The sequence below is a fragment of the Plodia interpunctella genome, chromosome 10 (assembly GCF_027563975.2).
Source record: "Plodia interpunctella isolate USDA-ARS_2022_Savannah chromosome 10, ilPloInte3.2, whole genome shotgun sequence".
NCBI classification, from domain to species: Eukaryota; Metazoa; Arthropoda; class Insecta; order Lepidoptera; family Pyralidae; genus Plodia; species Plodia interpunctella.
In genome coordinates this window covers 8562583-8585598 of record NC_071303.1, presented here as the reverse complement: position 1 = coordinate 8585598, position 23016 = coordinate 8562583, and the positions used below count along the sequence as shown (strand labels likewise).

The 23016-nt window shown below is 34.6% G+C and overlaps 1 protein-coding gene across 4 annotated transcripts in view; it reads right to left on the bottom strand.

The window, feature by feature from the left end:
* LOC128673285 (uncharacterized protein) overlaps positions 1–23016 on the bottom strand; it is a 93793-nt gene that overhangs the window by 48121 nt on the left and 22656 nt on the right. Inside the window, exon 3 of one of the 4 annotated variants that reach the window (XM_053751038.2) lies at positions 2271–2402. The exons of the other annotated variants lie outside the window; for them this stretch is intronic. The gene's annotated coding sequence lies outside the window, so the exon portion shown is untranslated. The remainder of the gene's footprint in view (positions 1–2270; positions 2403–23016) is intronic. 4 annotated transcript variants of the gene reach the window in all.

Below are 23016 nucleotides of genomic sequence, written 5' to 3'. Positions count from 1 at the left end.
TCCAACCGCTAGATAATATTTGAGAATAGGGTTGCAACCTTTATTTATTCTATATTATTATAAAGAGGTAAGCGTTTAAGAGGTAATAGGTGAGTTTTTATGTTTGAGGCGGGTAATCTCCGAAACTAGCGAACCGAAAAAATCTTTCACCATTTGAAAGGTACATTATACAAGATTGCTATATGCTATACTTTATCTCAAAATTCCCACGGGAGCGAAGCCCGGGGCAACATCTAGTTTATTCATAAAAACTGATCCAAACATCGGTGTGCTAGTCAGAAATACAATTAATATATCAACTTACTTATAGCTTTAGTTATACATGGTTTACAAAACAACTATAATATACATACGAAGTGTGAAAATACAGTAAGTACCTAGAGTAGATTCTCTTTGCGAAGTTTAACGTTAACGTTTAACGTCTCCGACCTATGTCGGAGGCGGAGACTTAACGGAAAAATTAAATAGTCATAAATTTAAGAAATTCAAATACGAATTTTGCCAGCCCTATTTAGGTATAATATCGGAAAGCTAGATGCAACTAAACTAGATGTTAAGACAAGCCCGCAACATTCACCTAGATGTTCGTAACCGCCTGTACCTCAATCTGATACTAGTTCTTACCTTAATTCTGATCTAACTGTTGATGTTTACGACTTTAAATTGAATATGATCAAATTTTCTTGGAGCAATACTAAACGAAAGGTCACAAAAAGATTTCAAAGATTTACGCTTATGTGAGATTTTATACGATACATCGATTTTCTTTTTAACTTTAAGGATAGACACTATGCAAGTGTTTATTAGTAGAAGCGGACTATTAGTGTTCACAGGTGGTTCTCGAGCGTTTCAACCGCTGCGCTGTCATTACAATCCATCTTTCTTGAGGATGGAATCATTTCCAAAATCAATCAATTAATAAAATTTACAAATTACTTTAATGACTTTAAACTGTCAAAATAATTATTGTCTTTATAAAAAAATTAAAAATTGCAACGACAGCGCAGGCGCAGCGGTCGAAGCGCTCTGAGAACCACCAACAACATGATATACTAACGAATTAAACGCAGAAGCGGATAGCTAGTGTAACTGTAAATGAACCAGCTAAACATTTCAGTTAATTGGCCATTCTGACGTCATGTCCGCTTCACAGACCAGGTAGCTGCGCGAACACCTGGCCCATGAATGTGACGTGTATGTAGCTGTGGAGGTTATTACGTGTTGATCCGAGCTAATAGGGTAGTTGCCAAGGTCAGAGAATTGTAAAAAATATGAATAAAATAGATATATTTATGATCATTATGATAATTCATAGACAATTCAATGCAGCTGAAGATAAAAATAATAAATACGAAGATTTAAAGTTGGTTGAAAAGTCCATTTTCAAAAAGTATGAAATTATTAAAATAAATTTAACCATCATAAATAACAACAATTAACCATCATAAATAAAAGTTTTATTAAGAAATCATCACCATAAACGTAATATTTAATGTAGCTGTCGAACAAACTTATCTTTCTTCGCGAACATTTTCGCACGATGTGACGTCACTTGTTCATGTGTCATTTAGTATAGAGCGTTCAAAAATGTGTGATATTTTTTTGTCATATCTTTGAAAGTGTTGTCATTATCACAGTATTTTTTCACTGGTGTTTCTATGTTATTGTTAATGATACAAGAGCCATCGAATAGTCATCAAAACAACACAGTAGTCTATTGTACAGATTAGACGCCAGGAAGCTGAGACTGATACATTCATCATTATTAAGTTGAATTAATTTTTTTAACATTGAATTAATATATTTTGTCAATAAATTTCCTCATTCACAACTCTGAATTTGAACTATTTTCACTTTAGGATATGTTTTAACTGTCGGCCCGGCTTTACTCGGTTAAAAACATATTAAATTATACAACTTAACTTTTCCCAGAAATCACACTATTTGGTTAAAACTAAACTACATGAAATTCCGTGCAGTAGTTTTGGAGTTTAATAGACAGACAGACGCAGCAGAGGACTTATTTTTAGAATATGTAAGGACGTAAGGATACAAACCTTCTTAATTAATTTTGTAATTCTTAAATGGCACCGTGTTATTATAAAAAAAAACTTCTATTGTATTCAATTTTGTCTACGTTGAAAATGTACACTTATAGCACAATAAAGAAGTAGCCATAATTAGACTGCATAAAAGTTTATTATTTTGCAGATAAAAGTTGATAAAACTGTATTTTTTCGTCTAATTGCAATAAATAATTTTATATTTACAGATATTTTCCTCGAAACACGTAATAAGTTGCCACCGGGTAGACCAGATGGCCACCAGGAAACACCATCCATCTTCCGATCGCACGATGTCACGCGCCGTCCGTCCGTCTGTCTGTCCGGCACGCGGAAACTCTGGGAATTTCAAATCGTCCTATGATTGAGCACTAGATATCAGAAACTGGGAGTATATTTTAATAGGGACTGGTCTTTTGGTGGTTGGTGCAAGTGATGGATGAACGCGGATATTACATAGAAAATATAATATTATAAATGCGAAAGTAAGTATGTTTGTTACCTCTTCACGCTCTATCTAGTCAGCCAATCATCTTGAAATTTTGTACACCTTTCGGAAAAAATACTGTTCCCGTGGGAAATTCACGCGGACGAAGCCGCGGGCGATAGCTAAGGACTCCATCAAAGCTGTTAGGTGTGTAGTTTAGTTGGGTTTAAAACAAGCAATACTTACAATTTCGATTGTCAAAAATTGTGAAATTCTGTTGGTTTAGATCGCGCTGTCAGCACTGAGACATGACAAATGTACAAAAGAACAAACGTACCTTCCAAGACGAAGTCTTTTTATCGAAAGATGAAACTATCAGGGCTACAGAAAACTTTCTGTCTTATACCATAATTGGTGTCTAGATATATTAACAAGGCTGTTGGGAACAGTCAACCAGAAACGGTCCAGTATTCAGCTCACGTGTTTCTTACGTTATGCTCCGAATCAGTATTAAAGTGATTGTATTTTTCAATGGAACAATAAAGCCGACTCAAAATCATCGTAATTATCCCAAAAACCCATTAGGGTTATGTATCCTAATGGGTTTTCGAGACAATTACTTAATTATTATGATTTTGAGTTCTACGATGAATTTTTACACCTCAGAGGAAAACTGCGTTAACGCAGTTTTCCTCTGAGGTATAAAAATTGTCCTCCGTAGTCCTCCATCTTGAAACTTGGACCAAACAATACAAAAGAATGATGTTTACTCCGCAGATACGCTGCTCAGATGTGACGATACGTCACTGCTCGGTTATAATGGCCGCGCTTGTTCTACATCCCATTAGGCGTATCTCCCTTGTTTAGTCTCAGATAGGCTTGGTTGCGGTCAATTATGAGGAATTTCCGCTTTAGTTGTTGGGGAGACCTTAAATTGTAATCAGTTAAACACTGTGTTGCTATGTTCTGAGCTAAACTACCTTTTGCCCACGGCTTCGTCCGTGTGAATGTTGTTTTTCACCTTTTAACCGTCACCTAAGTGGAATTTACAATATTTCTGTCAATTTGTTAGGTATTTATCAGGGGTCAGTGATCTAACTTTCCGCTCTGCATCTTTATGGCAGTCAGTTTTATTTAGCATAATTTTTAGAAGGAGTTATAATATTATATATCCAAAGATCCAAAGGATACTGAATATTGGTATTAATTTATTAATCATGGGTACATATATAGTGATCTAATAACAACTTGTGTCTCAAAGGCTACCAGAATAGAGGCAGAAAAAGATTGCATGTAATTCTCACGCGGTGAAAATTTAATTCACCTTCTACCAAATCCTAACAAAATCGTTTTTGAACCTTATCACAACACACATAAAGTTCACATTCCTTGTGCCATCTAAATGTATTTAAGACCGTTCAGTTTCGTGGTATAACAGGTGGATCGTGCAAAAACGCAATGTGTTCAAGATCATTGTCAATAGACGTGACGAGGCAGATCAGCTCCATTTCTGATCCATGCCCTGATAGGCTGTTTTGATGACAGATAGCGGTCAAGTAGCATACTAAGGAAGACCTTGGGTAAAGCTAAAAGATTTCGAAATAATGATTAATTTATTACTAGCTTTTGCCCGCGACTTCGCCCGGGTAAATTTCCAATGCGAACAATTATTTATCCGGGATGAAAGCCCTATGTCCTTCTCCATACTTCAAACTACATGTATGCAAAATTTCAAGAAGATTGGTCCAGCAGATAGAACGTGAAGAGGTAACAAACAAACTTACTTTCGCATTTATAATGTTATAGTTAGGACTAGCAGCCCCTTCCGGCTTTGTCCGGGTAGAACCATAATAAATTTTACACCCAAAGCGTCCTCAGGAATCACACTATCTATTAAAAAAAAAACAGCATCGAAATCTGTTGCGTAGTTTTGAAGATACACAGGGACAGACAGAAAGCGGGAAGGTATTTATTGTTTTATATTATGCTATCTAGACCGACTATACAGAATATACTAGTCCCGGGTTCGATCCCCGGTCGGGTCATGTTGGAAAATGATCTTTTTCTGATTGATCCAGGTCTTGGATATTTATCTATATATGTATTTGTTACAAAATATACTATTGTTGAGTTAGTATCCCATAACACAAGTCTCGAACTTACTTTGGGGCTAGCTAAATCTGTGTGTGATTTGTCCTAATATATTCATTTATATTCATCGGTAAAACACTACACAAGGAATTAATTCATCTTCACATACGATCTTAGATGGACGATATCATATCTCGATTGTTGTCTTTTCGATCCCAGCATTTTTTAAACCCATTTTTGTGGGAACTAAAGGCGTATGCACAATGAATGCGTGCGCTTTATGTAGCTCAGATTGTATGGCTTCCCTTCTTCTTATTCAAGAGTTATGTTTTCGTCAGCGAGTATAGTACCTATACGCCACATAATAATCAACCAGTGTGCAGGTTACCTTACAATACATTACTCAAAGTGGTATACAAACTCATGTGGCACGAGTCGGATTCGAACCTGGGACCTTTCGCTCAACAGCGGTCTTCACCATTACACCACCACAGATTTAAATAATAAATCACGGTTATTTTGTTAAATTCTTCGTTATACAATGAAAATCTATCTTATGATTGACTGTTTTTGACCATTCGACACGTCTGGTGCTCTAATATAAGCAACCCAAATATGCGTACAGCCATGATTCTGTGCAATAATTGCTGCCAACGCGTCTTCATTCTACTTTGATCGTACAGTCTAATTTGATCGTCAATAAATAGATACAAATGTATTAAAAGCCAATTATAGTTTTCTCATCTACGATAAATGTTATATCAATTTTAATTACAAGTCACGAAACTCTTTCATAACATCATCCATTAATCAATCGTGTTAAAATTTACAGATGTAAATTGACTGGTTTGATAGACAATAAGGCTGCGAGTCCACTAAGCTACGTAGCTCTCTCTCGTTTCGCGTGTGCGGCTTCATTCACGGCCATGGTGCTCTGAAGCTCACAATGAAATCTACCTTCAAATTTAGCAACTTTACGACCGGCCGCCTGACCACCTTTATTTGTTAACTTCAAAATAACTCATGATGTATTACACAATTTGATTACATATTTGAGTTGCCTTTTTATTGTTACAATTACAACAACAATTTTTACTACTTGAACATTGTACAGTCAACAGCACATCAACCTACCCAAATTCATTTAAACTCGCCGCTATTACCGCGCCATAGAAGTTCATGCAAGGTGACTTGACTTGAATGTACACCTTGCTTAAAAGTAAAAATTTATCTTAACGCCCACAACGGGACACTACTAATGCATCTCGAACAGTTATCGCGTCAACACTGTAAACTCGAACGGTTTTCGCAATTTATAAAAAATAGCGTGTCATGGTTGGCTGGAAAATTGCTGACACTACATTTATCATTTGTTGTACTAGTCAACAATATAAATGGTGATATAATTTACAATACAGTTAAGTCAGTTACCTGCCACGTATTACTCATAGGCTTAGTTTAAAGAGTTAATGTGAAAAGGCTTTATACAATAAATACTAACGAATGTCTTTAGTGTTATTATAAAAGTGTTATACTTTTTGGGAAATTCTGGTCTGGCCAGATGGGCAAGTTCATGTAGAAAATTATGTGTGACTGGCTTATAAAAACAATATGTATGTGACATGCTTAGCGCTAATAGTTTGAAAAAGCATATGTTTTTTTCAATTAAAAAAAAAGCAAAAGGACGTTTCATGAAAATCGCCATTGAGAAAACAGCTGTTAAAAATATGAAGAAAAATAAAATAAATGTAATAAACAAAACACATTAAACCTAAAAGCATTTAATAAAAGACAATTAATAATTAATTAATCCAAAACCTCTTAAATTTAACTTCGATCGAGTTTTTTACGAATGACCAATAGTACGGCCTACTCTTAATACATAGCAATGGTACATTTGTAAGAAAATTTTAATTGGTTTCTTCGTGTTAATTGCTGTGTCGAAATCGAACGACGATTTCCGTTTTAGCCGTAGGTTTTTTACTCAAAGGTTGGTTTAACACTCAAAGGCTTTTGGCTTCTTTCCCAATAATTGATGGTGTTTAAAATATTTCTAAAAGCGTTACAGTTAACGATGATGTTGATGATGTTTTTGTCAGTTGTCAGTGATTTTTTTCTTTTTTGCTGATCAGTGCAGGGCATGGAATTAGTAGGTACTTTGTACAAAGCACATATTAAATCCATGGTGTAGGGTAAACATTAAAATGCTTTTGTTTTTTCAGCTTCAGTTCTAAACAGGAGTGTAAAGATTGTCAAGAACGAATAATATGGTTGATATTTTGCAGTGGTTGCCCACTTAGAATAGAACCACTTCATATCTTTTCCTGGATATCGTACAAGGCGACTAAAGGACAAAATACATTGATAGCTTATAGGCAATAAGTATTACTTTGCCGCGAAAAGATCAATCGTGACCTGACTTCAGGCAGGCGAATGGTCGGAAGATCATTATGGAAAATTCAAAATTTTGAGATTATTTCTTTTGGTATGGGGTCTCCGGATTTTGAGGCAGACATGGCCGAGGATACAACCGGGACCATTTAGAGGAAGTCAGATACATTATGAAGCTTATATGCCTATATACAATAACGGAAATCGACCATTGGCTAAAATTGACACGGTTCCACCAAGGGCGATAATTTGCACTTCTATTTAATACATTATGACGTCATATCGTAGGCTGCAGCTTGCTGTCTATCTCAAGGCTGGTATGACGTCATATCGCTGTCATACTGGCTGTGTCCAAGGTTGGGCAACATCTGGACGGTGGGTGGTCACCGCCAGGGTCGTGAGTCAGACAATAGGGGGTGTGAGTGGGTAGTACATTCAACAGCACATCAACCTACCCAAATTCATTGCAAACTCGCCGCTATTACCGCGTCATAGAGGTGCACGCAGGGTAACTTGATGTACTGTTGTATATGTACGAGATGTTTCATATTACAATTTGTGCATTTTAATAAACTTCGTAGGATTTTCATAAATTTTCAAAGCTGATGTATTTCTGTTCTCGCTTGTGTTGCCGCTCGATAGTCAACTATCGATTGCGTTTCGATTGACTATAGATAGTTTGAAGAAAAGCAATAATATTGGTAGTATCGATAGCCGGGTTTGGTGCAATACTATTGATAAAGAGGTATTGATAGTCTAATCATCATCACAGTTCGATACTATCTATATGGCATTTTTCGATTGAAATTATCGATTGTAAAACTATAATAATTCGGGAATACAAGTTCTCGCTATAGTAAAAAATACTAAAATACAGAGTAAAATGAATGTTTAACGGGACATACATACATCCATATAACAAACGTGAATTTTCGCTGTTTTTATTAACATAATGTACGGAACCTTTTGCTCGCCAATTCGAATCGCGCTTGACTGTTTATTGAAATGGCTTAGCTTCATTATTTAAAAAAAAACAACATCTATTACTGTTCAGTAGTTCTTGTCCGTTTGTCACTTGAAAATGTTTCCCAAAGTAATTTTCAAAATGGCGTCCAGCCGCAGAAGCAATCTATGATTTACGACCATAAAAGCCTCCTCGAGAAAGGTACAGGAGTATTACCGGCCGTTCCTTACACTTTAGCACGCCATACATTTCTTCAAACTGAATATTATATTGCGAAAACTATTTATTAATATTACATAGTTATCGAAGTTCATGAGTTTGTAACGAAATGGAGGTTTTGTTTTCAATTTTACGCAAACTTGTTCATCATTATTTTAATTCAGTAAAAAAAAAAGAATGTCACACATGACAGATAAGGTTAAGAATAGATTTTAATTAAAGGTAAGATTCAAAGTTTTCCCAAAAGAAAAAAAACAATCTATAAATACGTTTTAGTAATTTTATGTCCAATTTATATTGTTCGTTTGAGAATTATTTTTATTTACTTGCAATTAATATGTATTGCCGAATTTGCATCTTAATTTTAAAGCAGATATCTTCAACAGAACAAGAATTATTTTGATATGCATGATCTGATGTCCTGTCTTCAACGGTTTGCACGGACTTTGTTTATATTACGTGTTTAAAGCACTAAACATCTTATTTCTCTGATGACAATAAAATCTTGTATTATAAGTGTATATTTTTGTAAAAAAAAAACTTATTACATTTTTCTCTTTCATCTGGAAATCTAGTAGGTACAGGCACTAGATCTCAGCAACTGCAGTGAACAAAATCTTTATAATTATATACATGTATGTACTATGATGTGGAGACAAATTAAATTTTAATTTTTTTCTTTTTAATATCCTGCCAGTCCATGCCATATACTTTTTTTATATTATGCCATGTTTACTCTATTTGATTCTATGCTCCTTGTTGCAAGGAAGGATGTGCGCGGCGTGTGCTGCGGTCAGAAACAGTGTACGAGTACGATACGCTATCGATTACGACTCGATCCCGGAGGCGAGATATATCGATTACGGGTCATCGGATAACATCTACTGTTGATCTGTTATGTTATTATTTTTATTTATTGTTATAAATAAAAAGGATATTTTGGTCTTTACATGGAGGGTTTAAATACGAGAATCGCGCGTTTGAAGATTCATGTACACATAATAATAAAATTAATATATTTAAAATATGATTCTTTTTTACAAAAACGTCATTTTTTACACATGATAAATATTATCTACGAGTAGTATGTCGTTGAGGAGTTCATTCATTGAAACCGATCCTGGGTGCAAACATCAAGTCATGCTTAATAATAATACATTGTTAAGGACACTGATACGATGTGGAACATTTCAACTTTAGGATAGGTAGAAGTAGTTGAACTTTAACTTGCAAGATTTGATTAAAAACAGAACGGAAGAATAAAAAAACAGGGCGGGTGAAACGAAACATTTTCTCATCCGCTAGAAAAAAGTTGATGGTTTTCAAAAGGCTGAACAAAAATTTTGCAAGTATAGCTAAAATCACTCTCGATTAAATTCTCTAATCAGTGAGAACACTCTTAAATTCTCACATACACACACACACATTATATAGACACACAGATACGTTAACCTCCTGTAGTTAAGGGTTAATAGACGTAAAATACAATCAAGTTAAAAGTAAAGTCAGGTTTATTTTTACACACGGCGCGTTGATATCTTTTCTGAGCCAAAACAATTTTTACCAGAATTTTGGGTCAAAAAGTAACCTGTGCTATTCTAGGTTATATACTACACATGTACTAAATTAAATCTACATTCAAGTAATAGATTTTGAGAGTTACGAACATCCTAACACACATCCAAACTTTTGCATTAATCTTGTACAGCCACATGCGCATAACACGAGCATTAAAATCATATTGAATTAATTTACTGCATCAGACAACTTTGACGTTAACTTTAACCTGCACAGAATAACGCAAAGTATTTTGTCTAAATCTCAGCAGAAGCTCAATGGCTGAGGAAACAACCAGGAACTCACAGGTTAAAATTAACGCCAAAGTTGACTGATGCAAACCACTCTGAGATTTATCTAAATTGATATACAACATCACAAACTTACATAAAAAAAACATCATTACGACATTTCCTACTATATATCTTACAGAATATAGCGGAAGGCCGCTCGGGATGTGGTTAGGTTAACGCGGCACTCGATAAATATATCGATTGCTCGCTCCGGCATTTTGTATCGATTAACGATCGATTCACCGATTCCTTCCTGAAGCGGTCAAGCGCGTCTGCATTACTAGACTCGCGTCCGAAAAGCAAATTGTGATTCTCATGATAATTGTACTAATATTATTAATGCGAAAGTTTAATTGTATCTATGTGTATATTTATGTATGTTTGTTACTCTTTCACGCAAAATCTACTAGACGGATTATTATGAAATTCGGTACATGGGTAGAATATTATCTGGAATAACACATATGGTAATTAATATTTTAAAATTATCACGGGAGCGAGGACCCGGGGCGCAGGGCGCATACAAACATTTTAAGTAAATCACATCATATAATCGAAATTCACTGCAATATCGTCGTTGTTGCTTTAACACAAAATTTAGAAACTTTTTCGTTTCGTGTGTGATAATTTCTAACACTGGTATCGGATTTTATTCAAGTCGCCTAAAGGCATCTGACATGACATTTACAACAGTAAAAAGTAAGATATAAATCAGAAATCATAAGAAATTAATAATAGTAGTAAACGATTGGATGAAGCATTAGAAAAGATTTCCTATAACGAGTAAGGAATAACTCGATTGAAATGACGACGGTATTTATATCGATCTGTGATATCGAGTAATGATCGAACCGCTGGTATTCATCGATTCCCTTGTCGTTGTTATTTATGATTACTAAGAAATATACACTATTTCGTTTGAGTTTATGTACAGTCAACAGCACATCAGGTTAGCCTGCATGAACCTCTATGGCTGCGCGGTAATAGCGGTGAGTTTGCAATGAATTTGGGTAGGTTGATGTGCTGTTGACTGTACTATCTTCATCAAATATTTGGACGGAACTCTCAGTGGTAAAATTTGAAATATTTTATACCATCAATGTGATATTGAAAACATTTATTTAAATACAAAATAATCGTAAAAGTATCATTAATTATAACACTGTTAATAATGCCCGGACACTTTGAATATGGCAATATTGCCAAGAAATGCTCGGTTGATGTTGGCAAAGAAGATTTGATCTGACAACTAGGGATGTCGACGGCTGTGCGAAGTGGAGACGAAAAGGAATGCGGACACTGGGCTCCGACGCTCAACATCTGGGAAGGAACCGGATAAACGCTCAGTTGAAATAAGAGAATATAGATGTGCGTGAAATGAAACGTAATAAGCAAAGCCTTGTGCGATAGGTAGTCTCATTATTAGCAACACCTTAGATTGGAGTTTTGATTGGGATATAGCGGTAATGATTAATGACCTAGGGTCAGAAGCCATTTTAATAAACCTAGTACAGCTCTAATTGGGAAGCTGATGGTATGTTGTGGTCTAGGCGATTGATTTACACATGGTGCTACAAAATAGATAGGTAGATATATGAAGTCTTTATTGCATAATTTGGAAAGGAATAATAACCTATAAAAAGATATTCAAACATAAATGAGCGCAAACTCGGACCTATCGCAAATGCAATTCCTTCCGGAGAATTTTTGGGTGAGAGAAAGAAGTGTGAATTTAATAGCATAAAATACCTAATAAATTAAACAAAAAAAATATAATTAACTAATAAGATAAAGAGATGTACAATAATTAAATATACATACAGACAAGAGTAAATGACGTTGACAAAGAATCAATAAAATATTTAAAAAGTATATAATGAGACTTGCTTCCTAAGTTTTGACGTTGCGAATATCAGCCGATGATGCATTATAAATTAAAATACCTTATAAACTTAAAAAGTGGTAAAACACATAAAACAAGTAGTCGCGGCTTCCGACAGAACGAACAGACACGATTTTCATACAAACTTTCACCCCCATTATAGTCGTTTTGGGGTTGATTTTGATAAAAAAAGGTATCATATTTTTGGGAGTCTTTAACTACATGCATACAAAAATTTGCATTGATAATATTAGTATGGAAGTATGGATTTTTTTACAACTTGTCTGGCTTATGCCTACATGCGGCATCGCCGGCCGACTGACGTCAACCCTATTTTGGATGATGTTGTAGTCTACCAGCTGCCAAGTTTTTCACTCCTTATTTACCTCATACGACCTACAGACGGGAGATAATGGCGTGTCCTATTCTAGATCTAAATAAAAATCAAAATTCCCTATTATATAAACTAGCGACCAGCCCGGCTTCTAACAGTCTAATAGGCTATTTTGTGTTATATATATATATATATATATATATACACGCGGCTAGCGGACTAGTCCATTTTATACTATGTACCTACATACCACTATACAAGAATTAGGTACGTACCCCTCCAATGATAACAATTAACATGTACAAACAAACGGATACACGAACCGGTAGCGTGTAATAACGTGTGGTAACGTGTGTTCAAGGTTGTAAATTGACAATAATAACAATTTGTTCTAATATTTTTTTCGTGAAATACAAAATTATTTTCTTATCTTATGTAATGATTCCTGTTATAAATTAAGGATAGGCTTTTTTTTATTAATGTTGTTATAAATATTTGAATGATCACACATTTTGCGAAAAATCTGTGAAATGACCACATTCAATGCTTTGAAAGATATGACAAAATAAAAATCATGCAATTTTGAACTCGTCCGTATACTACCGTGAATGTCGTTCGGGTAAAGCCTTAAAATTTAGAAATCAACAACAGCGTATTGTGTGTTGATATCTAAATTTTCATGTGTAGAATAAATAACAATAATTAAAAAGTTAAGAAAATTGTCTGTGCTAACTAAAGTGACCGCCATATGCACTCTCTTCAACGCCGAACATTGCCGAGTATGCGGATTGTGAAATTGTACTTATATCGTGAGCAGTTTGTAGCAGTGCAGTGGTCCAACTGCTCCGTCCAACTAGTTAGACCACGGCCTATATCAGGGGGCAGTTGTCCAACTTTAATAATAGTTGGAGCACAGCACCTTATGAGAGTGAGTAGTACAAATACATATAGTGTTGAAGTCGAATAGCATATTTTATTAGCAGCAATCAATCAAATCAATCAAACAATCTATATCGACAGTCCACTTGGGATTAATTAAATTACTAGACATTTGTCCCACACAGCATTTCCAAGGAAGGTATACATTTGGTCGGTAGTAAAATCACATTTGAAGCTTCCATAATGTAATTTTTAACGTTGAGCTCATGTTATCGGCTGTACTCTATAAAGATATCCAGCAGTAAAAGCGACTATTTTGCTATGACTCTGGATATAATGATGTGTGGTAGTCTGTACTTTACATTAACAACGCGGGGTCATCGTGCTAATAATAATTGCTGCCAGCATTTCGCTACCATGGACAAACATTTGTTATTTATTTTTAATACAATAGTGCTTATACCGCTGAGGTAAGATTCGAATTCGTATGGCATGATTGTTAGTAATCTGTGGTATCATTTAGAAGTGGCATTGACATGATACGTGATCTGTTAGTAGATTGCTTGATGCAACTTGAAGATTTAAAATACCCGGGCGGAATGCCAGTGTTTTGATAATATCTTATAGAAATGGCAAATATAAAATAATTGAACATCACTCAACGGCCAACACTTAATACAATCATTTGTCCGCGCTAGGAATCATACCTAGAACCATCAGATAGCGAACAGGGACTGTATTTTTATGATATTAATCAATAGGGTTAAGTACAATCATAAGTACTAAATCTCACATACAAACTTAGTTAAACATTCAATATAATAACGCTCACCCTCTATTTTGGTCAGCATTTTAATTTATCTGAAAATTTTAAGGACATGCTATAATATAGTATAGCATGTCCTTTGTCACCCAGGATCATCCGGGATATGTACAGTGTTGACTGTACATCAACCTACACATATTCATTGCAAACTCGCCGCTATCACCGCGCCATAGATGTTCATGCACGGTAACTTGATGTGCCGTTGACTGTACCTAAGGAATGTAATGATACCTCGCGCATCGTCAATTCTCTTCACTACATAGTATAAAATAAAGTCACTTACCGCTGATATTGGGTCGACCCAACTAAACTTTATACATATACACAATGGATTTTGAAGCGAGTATTTTTAATAGGTAAAGTGATTCAAGAAAAGGTTTAAGTACTATGGTTTTACCCGAGCGATACTTGAACTGCTTGTAATCTGATAAGGTATTTAAGAAACTCACAAACATACCTATATATTTATTGAAAATGTATCAGGATGAGAAAGAAAGAATAATAATGAAACGGATAAATATGGAGCAACACAAAAATGATCGCGCTTATTCAATTTCAGCTTTCGTTTTCATTTCGATATCACTTTCCTTCCTATTGTCAATACTGGCAGGTTCAAAATCAATTTGTTTTTTTTTTTTTTTTAATAATGGTTCCTATGACTTCTTTCGTTGTGGGTTTGTACGTGTTTCAGAGCAGGTTGGAGAAAGTGATCTTTTATATTTTTCTCATATCTATAGAGAAATTTTGTATGTATTTGTATTCGACAATAAAATGATAAGTTTGCTCGACAAATCTAAAGGTCTATTTGACAAAAATGTGAAAGCAAATCATTTAGGCTGAGACGCACCGTCAATTTTTTCTGTGATTTTATGACGTGGACAAAATGTCGTAGGTACTTTGCGTTTGTCTGCTCATGTTAATATTATCATCTTTGGATGTTATGTAAATACGATCGATATCCTTCATTTGATTGAAAGCTACGTATGCTTTCGCCATGACTCTTAACAGCTAATCAAAAGTGTATTAACGTAAAGCATTAATTATACTTGATACTTATGTGCTAACAAGATATATAATTTGACAAGAAGTTTTCATTTTACATTGTGACTTTATCTCGATTATAATTCTAATGCAGGAGTTTAATCTAACAGAGAAACGGATCAACACAAAGATTAAATTATATGTAGACATCGGATAGGGAAGTTGATTCCCCTTGGAGCCATTTTGGAAATGAAAGCAGCGTATCAAAATTAGTATTATTGAATGAATGAATAATTTTTATTGCATAAAATTGGTATTGCATACAATAGTGGAAAAAATCAGGAGTTATCACATATTTAGTCATTTCTGACGTGCGACAGACAATGTCATAATTACATCATAATTATATTATTAGGTATTTTATTACAGGATTCAATAAGAATATTATAACGTACAAAATTGGAAGCTTCAAGAGACGATTACAGAATTGTGTGTAATCGTTTCTTGAAGCTTCCAATTTTGTATCGGATTGAGAATTTCACAGTATCAAAGTTGATTTCACTGTTTGGTACTCGTAGTCAGGACACGCCTGTTATTCATGAACGAATGTAATTTTATGAGTTGCAAAAGGATTTTCAGTTCAATATTTTTAAACCAATAATATTTTCATAGATTATCATAGTTTAAAATTCGAACAGACAAAATAAATCCGAATTAAATTGATTCTAAAACAAAGAACCAAACGGAACACACTCTAAACTCGTAAGCCTTCATAGTTTTGTTATGATATGAGATGTGAACACTTCCTACAAGCGCGATGTTTTGCTCACAGACGTCCGTTCCCATGTCTGTTTGTCTGTCACTGTGGCATCCTAGTTAAATAATCACAAGATATTATCTTTTCTGTTATAACCGATCAATATTTTTTGTCTTTTTAGAACAATGTGAGCGCGATGGCACCAAGAAGGCATATGTGATGGTATAGAAGAAGGTAATTGTATTTTTAGAAAATTTAATGTATAATTCATAACTTGACCTGTCATTCATCATAATGCTACACTATCGCGAGCCAGTTCACCGAACTTTCATTCTGTATACATTGCAGATTTTTCATTGCTCTAAATAAAAACTCTCATACAAATAACGCAATGTTCAAGTATTCGCTTTTATTGTCGTCAATGAGATCATGTGGTATTTCGGTAAAAACCCATATCCGTGCGTAAACCTTTGAGGAGTTCCCTCGTTGGGATTTGATACTGGGTGCACCATCAGGTAATCATTATTATCATGGAAACTGAAGCGACGTGAGAAATTTCAATTCTGTAAGACAACTGGAAGTAGGAGAAATCTAACATGCAAGATTTCATTACAAACAGACAAGCAAACATCGGGACAGGTGTAACTAAATGAAATCTTGTAAGAACAACGCCTGTGAAGGTCTAATTTCTGAATAAACGCCCTCACTCCGAAGAAGCGAAGAAGTCCAACCGTTCCGCAGTTTCATTGCATCTAGATCCTGATGTTGATAAATAAAAAATATATATTATTAAGTTCGAGACTTGTGTTATTGGATACTAACTCAACGATACTATATTTTATAACAAATACATATATAGATAAACATCTAAAACCCGGGCCAATAAGAAAAAGATCATTTTCCATCATGACCCGACCGGGGATCGAACCCGGGACCTCTCGGTTCAGTGGCAAGAACCTTACCACTGCGCCACCGAGGTCGTCAAATGGTATTACAGACACATTTATTACCGACTCTGTTTATGTCTAGTACAGCTCACAAGACAAGTAAGCGCATAACGTATTATCAATGGTAGAAACATGTTTATGTACTACTCCGGTAGTCTTGGCTAATTAACAAGGAGATGTTGAGCTCACAACTCACGGGAATTATTTATTGGCGTGTTTATAGTGGTTTTAACATATTTCTCGCCGAGTTAGGTACGTGAATATCTATCTGTAAATAAATCATTTCCCACGACTGGTGTAAAAATATTATAAATAATTAAGTATTGAGTTTTGATAAAAATAAGTAAATCAAAACAGAAGAGACGTTAATAGAACTTGTTCAAACAATTGTTACGAGTATTTTTGTGGAAAATATAATTATATGAAACCTAGAAGTCTAATCACGGTCTTATTGAGGTTAACAACAGCAAGCAAGCAAACAAACAAACTGACACCGCAAAACCGCTGTGAAATTACTTGATTATATAAAGACATATATTTTTGACATTACCGCAGTTTTCCAACTTCATGGGATAGTTTCGCAGTGTCTTTTAGTATATCTAAATAGTTAACAGCAAATCCTGAAATTTAAAGACAATGACCTGTACTAAGGGTGGGTTGCACTGTCAACTTTGACGTTAACTTTAACCAGTGCAATAAAACACAAAACGTCGGCGGCGCTCTTTTTAAAGTTATCGTCAAAGTTGACTGGTGTAACCCACTCTTAGGGTGACGCAAGCTTTGAAGTGGATTTTATCGTGCGCGCACTGACGTTTAGACAAAATGGCGTGCTTTGTATTTTCTTGCGCAGGTTAATGTTAACGTAAAAGTTAACTGGTTGAACCCAGGGTGGATTGAACAAGTAGTTTCAATAACTATCAAATGAGGCATTTGTAATGGATGCGGTTCGTTTCTGGCAGGAAAATATCCAAATAGAGAGCTTGCCAATTTGCCTCCAACTTGCAAAGAAGAAAAACAATGGTGAGAGACAAATTAAAAAACCCCAGACTTTTAATATTGATTTCGCTACGACTTTTGAACGGCTGAGCCGATTTTCATGAAACATGGCTAAGAACACTCGGGATAAAATTATCTATGACACAAAAAAATACTAAACGAAAATTGGTTCATCCGTTTGGGAGCTACGATGCCACAGACAGATACATTAAACTTATAACACCCCTCTTTTTGCATCGGGGGTTAAAAATACAATTCAAGTACATACAACTTGGTATGAAATAATAAGATTGGCCAAATCTTTTGTGTTCAAGTTACAAAACCTGTCTGTCACAGTGTTGCTGTTCTGTTTGTATGTTTGTTTGTTACGCAACGTTGATATATCACCGAGTCAAAGGGAAGTTACTAGTCTAATTTGTTGTTGAATGGAGACATTGAGTAAATCCTGGTAAACTGGTTGACGTACGTCTATTGCAGCAACAAATGTATGTTGAACTAGCTACGCCCCGGATCTTCGCTCCCGTGGGAATTTCGGGATAAAAAGTACTCTATGTGATATTCCAGATTATATTCTACCCGTGTACTAAGTTTTATAACAACCGGTTCAGTAGAATTTGCGTGAAAGACTAACGAACATACATACATAAACCCTCACAAATTTTCGCATTTATAAGTTTAGTGGGATTTTCTAAGCGGTGGCTTCAGAACTCAATGCATCGATGGTACTGGTACAATCTCAGCTGTAAAAGAATCTTTGACCACAGTTTTTCGGGGATTTTTAGGAAACAGGTTCACAGATCCACCACAGTTTACTACAATAACACATTCTTTCAGTTCTCAATAGCCACGAACACAAATCATTGAATAACTCAAAATTGAACATTTCCACATGATCAGATGAGCCTCCATGTCGAAACTGCTCATAACACTTGACCCATGATTACACCGTAATGATTCCGAATTCAATGATAGACTGTTCATACACAATAGCTGTAACTACATCGTTGTGTTACGGTGTGATTGCAGTTTCGAAGATCTGATAAATCGAATTAATCAATGGGATAAGTGAAACTTTCTTTATTGATATATTTAGTATTGTTTGGTTGATATATGACATACTTAAATAAATATATTAGGACAAATTACACAGATTGAGCTAGCCCCAAAGTAAGTACGAGACTTGTGTTATGAGATACTAGCTCAACGATACTATATTTTATAACAAATACATATATAGATAAACATCCAAGACCCGGGAAAATCAGAAAAAGATCATTTACCATCATAACCCGACCGGGGATCGAACCTGGCACCTCTCGGTTCAGAGGCAAACACTTTATCACTGCGTCACCGAGGTCGTCTCGGTTTTTACTCGGTTACACTTATTGTTAAACAGTTACCTCTTCAAGCTCTATCTACTGAACCAATCTTGTTAAAATTTTGCATAAATGTAGAATGAATTACATTCCCTTTATCCCGGAAAAGTAACTGTTGCCGCGGGAAATTTAGCCCGGCGAAACCGCGGGCAAAAACTTAGTAATTACATAAGTCAGGAAGGTTGTACGTTTGATTGTCTGTTTTATTGTTATGTTATAAAACACATATGAATGAGTGTTGCACAAGTGACCGCATACGGCACAGACAACGATCTGATTACTTTCTCTGACCATAATGTGCTAAGCAGGAACTGATGGGTTTACATGTATGAGAGTGAAAGTTTAGTTGTCGATTTATTTATTCAAATCAAATCATTTATACAGAAATAAGATCTTCACAGTCAAATTTTATCTGAACTAATGTTATATGCGAAAGTAAGTTGGTTACCTCTTCACGCTCTATCTACTCAACCAATCTTCTTGAAATTTTGCATACATATAGTTTTGAAGTACGGAGAAGGAACCTTTCATCCCGGAAAAATAACTGCTCCCGTGGGAAGCCGCGAGCAACAGCTAGAATTATATAGTTATTTTCTCAAAAAGCTACAAACTACTCGCATTGCATTATAACTTAACTACTCTAAAAACTATACTACATTGTTAAGGGTACATATTACACGCTGCGATAACCACATTCCATCAAATATACAAATAATAATAATATCATTTATTCAAATTAGCTTTAAAACAATAATGTAAGCAAAACTAAAAAAACTACTTTAAAATAACACATTCACTTTAAAGTGGCATTTACTTCGTAACAGAGAATAAATAATGTCAACGAGGACATACTATGTAAATTATGTTACATAACATAGTTATGTGTTTCGAATTGTTTTCTCAACATATTTGTACTAGTATAGTATTGGTTTCGAGCAATGTTTAGTTATGTTTATATATTCCAACTGACTCCGTTCCGAGCGTTTCAGCGAACTATTATAGTATGATCCATGAATATTATCATTTAGTTGTACTAAATAAATAAATTCAAAATTCAAATCAAATTCAAATCATTTATTCAGAAATTAGACCTTCACAGGCACTTTTTCTAAAAAAATCTAGTTTTCATTTGATATAACTATATTTTATATTACTTAATAATATGTAGAGGATTGTAAGTTTGTTTGTAGGGTGTAATATATCTAAAATACTTTTAGCAATTACTGCAGAAATAAATTATATTTTCGATTTATACCCAATATAAAAGTATTTACAACACTTAAATATATATTTCTATATTTGTCGTTAAGCATCATAAACTTTATTATTTACGTCTATCACAATGTCTACAAGCCAATGTACTCTATAATATGTAGAGTACTTTCCATTTCTAAACGACGCCAATGTCAGTCCATATCGACTTGCCATAAACATAGATTTTGCGTTCACATTGACCACTTATGAAATTTAGACTTTATTTATTATATTTTTAATTTAGGAAAGTAATCGAACCATTCGAATGTTCTTCATTTAAATTTAAACATTGATAAAAACAAAAATGTTTGATCAAATGTTAGATATTTATTAAAATATTTTCTGAGATTTCCAGTGAGTCTATTAATTATCATTATTATTTATTACGAAATTATCTACGAAATTGAAGCCGCTTTTGTCTCAGAATCATACTAATTTATTTCAATAAACGGAAAACTTGGAAAATATTTTAAATATATCTTCGCAATAGAAGAAATCACGAGAAAGACCTGAAGAAATTAGATGGATAAAAACTTGGCACAAGCTTGACAAAGTCAAAAATAAAGGGTAATAATGAATGAGGAGTCGAGGAGGCCAAGACATACAATAAAGCGTTGTCGTTGCTTATGAAGTTTATACAAGTTTATATCTTAAACAATTTTATTTGTTAGACAAATTAAAAAAAAACTCACGACTTTCAATATTCATTTCGATACAACTTTAGATCGGCTGAACCGATTTGACCAAATATATCTAAGAACCACCGCATAAAAATTAGCTATCAAATAAAAATAACCGCACCAAAATCGGTTCACACGTTGATGAATTACGGTGCACACAGACAGACACACTTATCGGTCAAAGAGTGATTATGTCGCAAATTTGCAGTCTATCAATAGAAACTCAATGTATCAATACTGACCACATAAGAACGTGTGGGTGGCTACGATTTCTGATTGCAATTTTGGATTTGCAATTAGGTTAACTAGCTGGGGACATATTCGAATACGAATAAGGTAATGTATAAATTGGGTATAATCTTGGTATAAAACATATTTAATTTATACCTATTTGGAAATATGTTTAAATCATGTTTTTATGCACTTTATCGAAAATTTATTGCAACATTTACCATAAATATATTTACTTATAATTGGTAACATCATGTATGAAGTTACTCAACGGACAAAATTGCGAAATAATTAATTAATTATTCGTCTTAAAAATAATTATAGTAAGAGTTAAAGGGTTTTCTACCGTACTATAAGTTTTCTTGTGAGAAACTCGCACATTCGCGACCGTCTTCACGTCAGTAACAACAGAAGTCCCGCTTGCGCTGGTAAAAAATCAGGTCTTCTGCAGGCACTCCGGGAGTGCCGGCAGAAGTGAAAACTTGGATATATTAACGTTGTGCATTTTTGACATCTTGCGAATTTTCGATCACGATTCGAGGGTCACGTGTCCTGACGCGAGTGTAACATTTTTACCCCTCACAAAAAATGCACAACGCCGCTTAAAGTTTTCATTTCAAAACCGTTTGCGAAAATAAGCAATTTACGTAGGCATTTCTGTAAAAAAACCGAAATTATGGATATCGCCCATAACCTATTAAAACACGTTAGCTTTTTTTTAATTTTATTTTTTTATACATGACATAGTTACCAGTAACGAAACATTTTGTTACCAACAGAACCAATGTCTATAAGGCGCGTCTGCCTGGCCTTGGTAGAAAGGGCAATTATAAGGGGTACCTCAAAAGATACCCACCTAGGTCAGGTATGCGTGACAATGCTCTGACAAATAAAGATACCAATGACCACGCAAAGTGTATAGAGAAATCGAAAAATTGTAACTAACACACTAACTAATAAAAGCTCGTAAATATTTACAATAGTGTTTCATAAATCACTATTTGCCCATCTAATAGGATATGTGAACTATTTTTTTAGTGCTTATCATAGTGATTTGAACGCACACTTTCACATCATTAACAATGTTGCGTGCGTTCCATATTCTCAGGAAAATGTGGGGTTTCCTATGTCGCAGTCGTTGCGGGAATATTGCTACACATATTACGCGTCTGTACTCTTTATAGATTGTCAGAGCGCGCTTTCACTGATCTAAGTAAAGTTTGTATTGAAAATAATAGTTTTTTTTTAAAATGATAATTAAAATTAATTCCGTAATTAGTATTAAAAATATTATATTAGTTAATAAATTTTATTAAAAAAGATGGTATCATATTTGTTTTCCATCCAAAAGGAAACAGAATGTGCCAGCTACTTGACTACCCGCGCAGATTGCAAAATTGAATCAAAGCATATTGGAGGCTTTCTCATGAACTATATTCACTATTTTATTTTCAATTGTACCAATGAATGAATTTATTTGACGACCTCAGTGGCGCAGTGGTAAAGTACTTGCCTCTGAATCGAGAGGTCCCGGGTTCGATTACCGGTCGGGGTCATGATAGAAAAAGATATTTTTCTGATTGACCCGGGTTTTGGATGTTTATCTATATATGTATTTGTTATAAAATATAATATCGTTGAGTTAGTATCCCATAACACAAGTCTCGAACTTATTTTTGGGCTAGCTTAATCTGTGTGATTTGTCCTAATATATTTATTTATTTATTTTTCGTATGGGTAATAGTGAATTTGCAATGATTAGAGTACAGTTCTCACGGGACATCGACATTATCATGCTAAAAATCCAGACGACTTTATCCGTCAACAAGTTGAAAACAAGAGAAAGTACCCCAAAGTGGGTATTTAGC